Source organism: Drosophila virilis, unplaced genomic scaffold (assembly GCF_030788295.1).
Source record: "Drosophila virilis strain 15010-1051.87 unplaced genomic scaffold, Dvir_AGI_RSII-ME tig00000038, whole genome shotgun sequence".
NCBI lineage: Eukaryota > Metazoa > Arthropoda > Insecta > Diptera > Drosophilidae > Drosophila > Drosophila virilis.
The window spans coordinates 36440-46984 of record NW_027212792.1 but is presented as its reverse complement, the minus strand read 5'-3'; the positions used below and the strand labels follow the sequence as shown (position 1 = coordinate 46984).

General features: G+C 38.1%; 1 protein-coding gene across 1 annotated transcript in view; it reads left to right on the top strand.

The window, feature by feature from the left end:
• The first annotated feature begins 882 nt into the window (after positions 1-882).
• LOC116651589 (uncharacterized) overlaps positions 883-10545 on the top strand; it is a 38041-nt gene continuing 28378 nt past the window's right edge. The window contains exons 1-2 of the mRNA XM_032438307.2: positions 883-965; positions 5330-5385. The gene's annotated coding sequence lies outside the window, so the exon portion shown is untranslated. The remainder of the gene's footprint in view (positions 966-5329; positions 5386-10545) is intronic.

Below are 10545 nucleotides of genomic sequence, written 5' to 3'. Positions count from 1 at the left end.
CAAAGCGACGTCAAACTTTTATTTTATGCTTTCGTTTTTTACACAAGTTTATATGAATGTACTTCTAAGTATATATATATATGTTTTGTTACTCTTACGCAGGCTTTGATCTCACGTATTGTGTTTGCGACGCAGGGACGAAAAGGCAAATACATGACGTAAAGCGCAAAGCAAAAATGTTCGAAAATGAAGCAAAGTTTAACACCTACCAAGTCCCGCAAACCAGATGCCAACCAACTGCATTGAAGCGTAAATAAACTCGTGCGTGTGTGCGTGTGTGTGCCAAGCTTTGAGCTCCTATCTCCTATTCTCTCTATTTCTTTGCTTGTTAGATAGTGCGTATGAGTGATTTTTGCCCCTAACTTTTGTTTTGTTCACTGTCCACTTATTTACTCAGCTCTCTCCCAATCATGCTCGCTCTCTCTCTCTCTCTCTCTTCCCCTTTCTTTCTCTCTCTAATGTGTTGTTTTTAAATGTTTGGCATTTGTTACGCACGTTTGGGTTTGGCTTTAAGGCGTCGTTTAAAGTTTTTCAAACAAAAAAACTAGTCTGCCTTTGTGCGCACCCTGTTAAATTTCTATTAGGCAATTTTAGAATTTGGGTTATTTTTTTGTTGACTTGGCTTTTAAAGTTGCTGTCTCGATTAAAAGGCCATTAAAAAGAGACCCAAACGGACAAACTGAAGACTCCTCGATGCTTGGAATGACAAACGCTGCTTATTGATAATTGCTCCACTTTGGCGAACTTTCTGTATTTGACAATTCTCTTAATTAACATAGCGAACTGTTAATAGTATATATATATGAATACATTTATGCAGATATTTGTTTTCAAAGAGCACGAAATATTATTAATTTATTGAATTCTGTTAATGTTGCAGCAGCAAAATTAATTGGCAATTAATGTCAACAACAGTCGGAACAGCCAAACAGATCCGCAGATAGACTTTCTCGGTGTTATGAGAGGTAGGCAAAAACTTATTTTAAAATGCTTGCGTCTGTTTATTATTGGATAAATGTATATAATGAGAGTGTTTTAAATGGACAGACAAATACTATATATATATCAGACGTGTGTGAAATTCAATTAAATTATAATATAATCAATTCGATGTATGTTGAAAAGACTGCATAATTAATATTAATGCACATGTTGATAAACGCATTTCAATCAACCTGCACGTTGATTGCAAAAAGTTCTCTCTAAGACACAAATGTCAGCCATGTCGATAGATATATTTATTGGTTAAGAGATGCATGGAATCAGACCATAAATTAAAAAAGTCGTCTGATTTCTAATGTTTACTTACTCCCATTATATATAGTTATGCTATCGCACTCGACGTGTTCAGCATTGCAAGAGTTAGCTATTAGTCGAGGCCATAAATTCAACGCTCTGTTAAACATATTAAGTGGCCAACTAAGTCCGGTTTTTCTAGCCATAAATATCAATAATCACTCAATAAAGTCAAGTCAGGTCTTGCACTAAAGGTCGAGCCAGAGCGAAGCAATCCCAGACTCTGGATGGGAGGACGTTGCCTTTAGCAACAATGTGCCACATTAGAAGTTTTAATCACCATTGCCGTCGATTAGCAACTGCAAATTGAGCGCGTAATAGTGTGTGAAAAATAATAAACCGATGCAATCAGCCATCAGCTGGACATACACATAGACATATTTATCTATTGAATGGGACAGAGCGCAATTTGTTGGGTTTTTGGTTTTTGTCGCTTGGCCGTGAGTGTGGGCCAAATGCACTAAACATTGCCATAACTGCGGTTTCAGCCTCATGGGTAAAGACCGTAATTTTCATGGCTTATGGCGTGCTGTAAAAAATAATTATATATAATTATGTGCAACAGTTTTAGTGGCTCACGGAATGCTGCTCGCCGAAAGGGCTTTTTATTCTAATAATTTTATGAACACATTTTGGCCAAGTCAAGTCAAAATACAACCGCAACGGGTTAACTAAATAATCTGCTATTAGTCGAGTAAACCCTTTAACTTTGATTTTATTTAGATATTGCGTGAAATACAACATAATAAATATGAAAGGATAGCTTTATTAAGGTACAGTGCTAAATTGCAGACGGATGGGTACAAAGAAGTAAGATCTGGGTCTAAATTCCTGGGCATATGCATTTACCCTAGATAAAACATATACTTACAAATAAAAAATAGACACATAGACACAAATTTGCTTTTCTCAAATTAGTTGAAATTAAGCAACAAAGAGATCAAGACATTTGCAATCATCTGAACTATTTGGATGTTGTGGACATTATCGAATGCTTAAAGTATATTCGTATGGGCAATTAGTATCTGGTGGGATTCAGTTGGGTTCAGCTTATTCAACTTTAAGGAGTATGCGGTCGTTCAATTTTCATATTGTGGTCAGATGTTGCCGCAAAGTGCTGGCAGCTGGCGCAAAATGTATTTCTTTACATTTATCTCTGCAGTTTTGCCACTTGCAAATGTCCGCTCGCATACAGTTGCGCACACATATATGTATATACGTGAATGCATTCATACACATTTTCACAGGAGAGTTTGCATTCATGTTCAAGTGTACACATGCGAGTCGCATTCAGGGCGCAAATTTATTCATTTTAGCAGACAGGTTGCTCTAATTATGCATGCCATCTTCTTTCGAAACAGGAAAACTGTATCCTTGCTGCCGGCTGTGATTTATTTTCAAATTTGTTGTATAGACCTAGGCGGCACATTTTTTTCTTCACTCTCTCTCTCTCCTGAACTCATCAAAATGGGTAAATAAAATGAGCTGTCATAAAGTTATGCAGCCTTATGTCTTGGAACTATTTAGATAGAATATAATTGCTGTGCAGGAATTTGTAATCGATTTTAGGATTCAGTTGACGAATTGTCTGGGATACTTGATAAAGAAAGATCTGGTCTCTGTAAGCCGTGAATGTATCCTATACCAAATATAACTGCCAATATTTGTGGGCTTGGGAACTATGTGCGCTGAGGCATAGTACATTGCTAAGAAATCTAAAAAAATCTTTGACTAGCTCTTCATAAAAGTCTGCATTGCATTTAATTGCCTTTTATATTGGGTTCTCAAGTTCATAACTAAGATCGTGTAATAAGTCATATCATTCTGCGTGTGCAACCACTAATTAAACAAATGTATTCCAAATGTTTTTTCAAGTTTGAGAACATTTCGTTTTTTATGTGGCTTTTGCGGGACTGTGTATACAGGCATAAATTACGACTGAGGCGTGGCAGCTTTGTGTACATAAATCAAAACACTTAGAAAAGAAAAGAATAAAAAAAAAAAACAAAGAGAAAACAATTTGCACATAAACAACATAAAGTATTGCCTGCCTTTAGGCCTGTTAAGAGTATTTTTATGTGGCGCAAGTTTTTTACCAGCATAAATAATTTATTGGCAACACCAGCGAACTTGTATAGCCCGGCCCTAGACCAAAACAAGGCCAGAATACTAGGCACATGGCCTAAATGCCAAAAAGTATGCCGCTTATAAATTAGCCAAAGTCAATTTTGTGGCACGTCAGCGATATTGCGGCACATTTCAAGTCGATGCCAACTCAATTAGAAAATTTAATTACGCCGCAAAACAGATATACCCTAATTCTGTTCAACATTCACAATTGATTAAGCAAATTTAATTGAACTTGTGGTTGTTGTCGGGATAAATATCCAACACATCTAAGCAGCTCCTCACACCATCTTCATCATCGGCATCATGATCATCATCATCATCTATAAACAAAGGCATCTGAACAATATGAGAATCAATCAAACCTACCCCTACGCCTCCAGGTATGAATTCAATTCTCCTGAACCATTCTTTACGCTGTCAGTTTTCACTTTTGATGCGTGTCAAAATGAGTTTTGATATTTGAAATTGAAAGGCGAGTCAGAAGTTTAAGGCATGGCTAATCTCGAGTGGAACGCAATTTCGGCAATTCGACCTTGGCCCCAAACACAACTTGGGCTGCTTCTTGATACAAATTCGCAGTTTTATGCTTATTTATTTATGTATTTTGTATTTTGGCAGTGCGTAAATTGTTTGCCTGATTCGACAAAGGCCGAAACGACTGGGCGGTATTGGCAATACATAAGCCAAACAGGCTGCGCATTTTGATTGATTAGCTTTTGTTATTTTCGATTCGGGCTTATTAAGGCACCCAAGGCAGTTGAAAATTGATTTCGAAATAGATTAGAAAATGCTGGCGAAGTTATGGGAATTCGGAATTGAGCTCACAAAGGTTTCCCAATTGAAATAATATGATTGAGGAGGCATTTTTACGGCGCAGTTTCTCTTTTATTTAGTTTTAATTTCAATTCTACATCATATTTCATTTTTCCTTTGTGCTTTTATTTAGATTAAAGTCTTCATTTATCTCAATATTAGGTGCCATTAATTTCTAAAACTTGACTTGCCTTTGAGTCCAACTCAGCACAGTCCCATAAGCACCTGCCAGGATAATTAAGTAATGCAATTAGGCTCAAGTTGCCCTAATTCATTGGCCACAAAGCAATAAGGCAACTTGATTTAATTTTAAAATAAGCAAATACATGCAGAGCAAAGGTAAATACCGTTGCCCATTCATAAATTGCAACCACCAAAAATTCTTCAACAAATTGTTTGAATCACTTTTGTGCTGACCTTGCCCACGCCCGGGTCGAATTTACCTTATCAATCAGTCCGTGACGCGAACAAAAGCGTGGAAGAGCCAAGAGCCAGGCGCTGAAAGTTGGGCGAGAAAACGGGAAAACGGGGAAACGAGGAAATGCTCCTTAAATTTGGACGCGCTCAATCAGGCGCTAAGCCCGCAACAGTTGCTAAGACCAATTGAACGACCCTTTGGTAAAGTTTTTGGCCACATTCTCCTTTGCACCTTTATCTTTTTCTTGTCTCGGCCACCTTTTGACTTTTGGGCCATCTGACCCAAGTTTTCTGCCCCGTTTTGTGGCGCTAATTTGTTGTTGCACGTGGTTCGGCCCAAATGGAGCGCATCATTAGTTGGCAGCCGCCTCTGCCTCCATCTCAGACTTTTTCCCCCTCACGATTTATTATTAATTGGCCGCAGGCTAAAATTTCGCTTCGCCTATTTGTTTAGCAAGTTGTTCGTGGCCAACATTTTTGCAGCTATGTGTATTTCAATTATTAACACTTGTGCTGTGCGGCAACATTTCTTTCTACTTAATTGTTTAATATTTTACAGTAATTTTCGCTCGGTCGCAAGTTGTGCGTTTCTTAAATGTTGTTTCTTTTTATTTGCATAAATACTGCATAAATATTTTCTATTTAATTAAAACTTTCCATTTTCTGATTACAGCTGCCAAAAGGAAGTCCCACACACCTTCACAGTCTTGAGTGCTAAAATGATTGACGGTGAGTTTCGGTTCAAATACGGGTCTTCTAACTTTATAAAATATTTTTAATTAGTGAGTATGTGTGCGTGTGTGTGAGTTTCAATAAAGCCAAATTGTATTAAATTTGAAGCTTCTTGTTAATGCTAGAATTGTACGAGGTCTTAAAAAATAAAAGGAGGGGATAATAAAAATACAAAGCTTAAATCAGTAGACATTACTTAACCGTACAATTGATGTCCAAAATAGTATTAAAAAGTTATGCACATTTGAAATGTTTAAGCCCACAAAGTCAATTATAAATTCACATATTTATGATATTTATTTTCTGTTTGACGAATTTTGCCATACGATTTAAAATTGATTTTATATCAAAACGGAACTAAACTTTTGAAATTGAAAACATTGATTCAATATTTAACTTGAGAGTTTTGGTTAAACAAGAACAATGGCTTTTTAATTGAAAATGCTTCATACAATGTAAATAAATCATGCTCTTTTTAAGTATTAAAAAAAAAATAAAATTAAATTAATAAAATATGCAAATATGATCAATATGCAACATTAAGCAAGAAAAAAATGAGTTTAATTATTATTAATGCTTTATTGGAATTTAATTAATTTGGCCAAACATATTTCAAATACGTGGTTTTGTTTAAAATTTTATTATTACCAGATACACATGTACAAACACACAGCCACACACACACACACACGCACACATTTGAACTTGGGGTGGCAATAGAATTAAAGATATTTTAACTGCGGTCGCAAATCGCTTTTAATTGTTGCCGCAGCAACTGTTGTTGTTGCCCAACTAAGCATTAAATAAGGCTAGAGCAAACAAAAAATTGTATTGCATTTAAGCGGATTTATTTTGGTTTTATTCCCTTGCTGATTGCATTTGTTTATGCTTTAATTTACCATTGACTATGCGATCCGAAAGGTTTGGAGCCGGCAACTTCAATCTACGCATACAAATGCATACAGCAGACCCTTACATACACACACACACGCACGCACGCCCACACACTCACACACCATACAAACATCAATTGCCACATGCAAACAGCAGCAGCAGCCGTTCCTGCCTTCTGGCCTGGCTCTGGCCTTTATTTTGTAGCATACTTTTGTGCTGTTTGCATTCTGTTGCTCATCGTCAGAGCAGCAGTAGAAGAAGAAGAAGAAGAAAAAGGAGGAGCAGCAGACGCTGAATGAAAAAAGTGCTTTGCAAATACGCAACCAGTCGCGTCGTGTAGTATTTAGGTGGTGCAAATGCCAGTCTCAGCTTTAGTCCCAGCCACCGGATCCGGTTGCTGCTTCTATAATTGTGCCGTGCATATGTGCGTGTGTGTGTGAATGCTTATGTACCAGCGTCTTTTTATGAACTTGTTAACAATCTAACGACCTTTTTGCATGTTTGCCCCTTTGTTGTTGTTGCTGTTGTTGTTATTGTGGCTGCAGATGTTTATTCTAAGCGGGCGAAATATATATTTGCACATAACAAATATTTGCATACTTTTGGGGCACTCATGAAAATAACATAATTTGATTGCGATGAGAGGTCGAGAGTGTGTGAATAATGTGATTTGTACACATATGGCTAAGTATGTGCTGCAGTCTGTCAAATCGTTTGACTTCAAAAAAAGCTCAAATCATTTAGATTCTCAAAAATGTGGAGCAGAAGTATAGTTTTTTTATTCAACATTCAACTTTCAGTAAAATAATAGATTGAGGTACAATTTTATTAAATTTCCCATCCAAGTGAAATTAAATAGTGTTATTATTTGACAAAGTTTCAGTTCTGAATTTGAAACACATTTCAAGCAACTGCTTGAGTACCCTAAATGCCACACGAATATTGCATGAGCCTACTCGCCAAGCAGCGCCCAAAAGCATGCCACACAAAGGCAAACAAACAGCAAATGTTGGTTGCCTGTTTAAAAGTTCTCAGCAACAACAACAACTTGACCGGCAACGGCAACGGCAACAACAACACAAAACTCATTAATTATTCATAGTGTTCAGCACCAAAGTGTTTATGTGGCAAACGCTGCTCAGCCGACGCACACAAAATGAACAGCAGCAGCAGCAAGGACACAAAAGGGTCCCAACAACCTGGCACAAAAAGAAAAACCAAAAAAATCGTGAAAAAAAATATGCAAATTTAAGTTTTTCTCAACATAAAAATAAACTAGCTGCCGCCCCGCTGCCCCGCCGTCGTGCCGTCGATTGTTCAGCCAGCGAGTGGACACCAAATTGACAATATTGTTAACAGCTTCTTTTAGAACGAAGCTGATTAGATCGCAATCGTGCGGCCGCCCCAATCAGCTGACCACGCCCAGCTCTCAATGGAATCACATTGGCGAAGGACAATCATTTGTTGTCCCTGCTGCTGCCAGCACAACAAATCCATACTAGCTAAACGCACATTTGAAAACAGGACAACTTTGCATTGCTTTTGCTTCTCAGCTGCCATTTGTAAACATTGGGCGGCTGTTAATGGTAAAATTTTAAAGCTTATTTGCTCGGACCGCACGTACGATATTCATGTGCGTCTGTGTGTGCGTGTGTGCGTGTGTGTGTGTGTGTGCGTGCTTGTGCCAGTGTCCCTATGTATGTATATTGTGTAAATCGTTATTGAATGCCCAAATTTCAAATTGCACCCAGGGCAGCCGTTTGTGTGTTTTGCCTGTAAATGGTCAACACAGCGACATTTGTTGTTGTGTGTGCGTGTGAGCCTGGCCGAGGCCTGTGATGATTTGTTTTGTGATTTGAATGCAGCAAAAACGGATTTTAGTTGATGTTCAGCACTTGCGTGCATGTAAGTGCCAATTGGGGAGTTATCTTTGGTGCTGTCCACTGATCGATATCCACTTTATAATACCACTATTTGTGCTGAATTAATGAAACTGATCCCAACAAATTGATTGCTTAAGCTTAGTTACGAAATGATAATTACGAAAAGTACTTGAAATACATACAGTTGAAAATACATTGTAGTTGAAAAAAAAAACCTGCCTGACCTGCCACATTTTAGCCCAACGCTTATATTCCCACCGCATTTCAACCCGGTAAGGATGGCTTTAGCAACACATATCCAATGAATTTTTATGAAGTTCCTTTAAGTGATCCTTTTCACCAGGAAGGGTTGCAATTTCTGAACAGTGTCAAGCACCTATCAAATAGATCTGTGAAAATCATTTGTAAGCCAAAAGTTTCACACTTGCGAAACCCCGCCTTGCAACTTAACTTAGTGCGATCTAAAATAGGGCTTCAGTAAAAATTTGTGCTTTGCAGCTTGAAAATGTGTCGAGCAACATTTAGTCATTCATTCAGACCGAATGATTCATGTCGATGCTTTAAGTCAGTTTCCATATTTTTTTTTGTGAATCATTTTACTTTCACACTCCAGGGAAAATGCAGCTCAAGCATAATTAAATCTGCATCGTAGAATCAAAATGCACAAGTTTTATACATTTATTCTCCACTTAATGATTGGCACATACTTTTAATATTGGTTGCTCTGCTATGAAAAAGTATGGCCTAAGACTCAGCTCGGCAATTTCTAAGCTTCAGAAGTGTTGTCGCAACAGTTTGAACAGTCTATTATGAGAAATGTGTACATGTATAGATTAAATCAATGGACATAACTGGCTTCAATCGAAATATGAAACATATTTGAGCACAGTTTTGTAGGCTGTCGGGCATCAGATGTTAGAAAAGTGTAGGTAAACAATACTCACATTGATTAGGGTCAAAATGCTGTTTGTAGCCCCAATCAGATTGTGGACAAGTTATGCAAGCAGCAGCCGTGCTGCCAAGTCCTTTAGGTTTGGCACAAAATTTGCATTCGTATATTTGAATGGGTAAAGTCCAAGTTTTAAAGGGGCTTTAAGTTTGCCAAGGCTGCATATATTAGGCCTATTTCGAGTAACTACATAGTTTGACCAACAGTTCAAACTATGAAAAACATTTTCTTATGCTTTCATTTTGTGTTCGTTGCCATCCACAAGTTATAAATTGCTTGTTAGGCCTGTTTTGACAGTTTTGTTTCAAAAGATTTCAAAGACTCACAGACGTGCTTATGTACGAATGTATGGAGCATTTGTAGCCTGCAGGGGACATGTTTTAAATATTCAAATATTGTTTAGGTTTATCAGAGAGAGAGAGAGAGAGCTCGACTTGTACTCGATGATGGCACATGTAAATATTCTGGGATCTAAATGATGTGTGCTGGGACAAAACTGAATGTAGCCACAACGTTGCGTATACGTAATGTAAATGAAGCACCTTAACTTAGTTTTGCAAAAGAGTAACTAATTTTTATTTCACACAAATTCGATTTTGATCCAACTAAATTTCTGTAACATAAATGCTAGTTGCAAATGTCATTATTTAATTATAATTCAAAGACTGGACTCAATTGGCATTCAATTCGATGAGAGCCCAGGCGGGACACAAACTCAATTCGATTCAATTGGATTGAATGGAGCAGGGGTATATCTGGCGAGTAGAAGTTGACCAAACGTGCATGTCGAGCAACTTTCTTAATCAATAATTTCACACAAATGCAAGAAAGGCAGCCCCATCTACTAGGCGGACCCTTCGGATATCCTGCTACTTCGTAGACATTCGCACTCATTTAACAATTTCACGCTTCGTTTAAGAACCGTGCGCGGCAGCATTGAGTGGCCCTGGGGCACGAACCGACTCGCTGCTTTCGTCCTGCGTTTCGGATTCGTTCAAATATATATTTTTGAGGCTTTTTGCATCAAAAGTTTTCGGGCAAATAAAATGGGATTTGCATGGTTTGCCTTAGTTAACCCTTTTCGCCCGGTGTGCGCGCTCTGTTTTACTGATAACCCGTCGACATGCTCGTTTTCTAGTAGACGTCCTCGTCCTCGTCCTCGTCCTCGTCGTTGTCGCTTGAGCGCGCACAGTCTTCCCAACGGAAATGATGACATTTCGTCCAACTTTGTCGCTGCGGTGTGCAGTCGCATAGAAATGCTGGAAGGCGTTGTCTGAGGTGTCTAAGAAAATATATAGCAAACATTTGCGACAGTTGCGAAAATGAAAATTTTCACTTGCTGCCGTCACAGACGGCGGTCGGAAATTGTTGAAATGCTGCGGCGTTTTGCTCGTTTTGCTTGGCTGCCACAAAATTGAAATTGTGACCAAA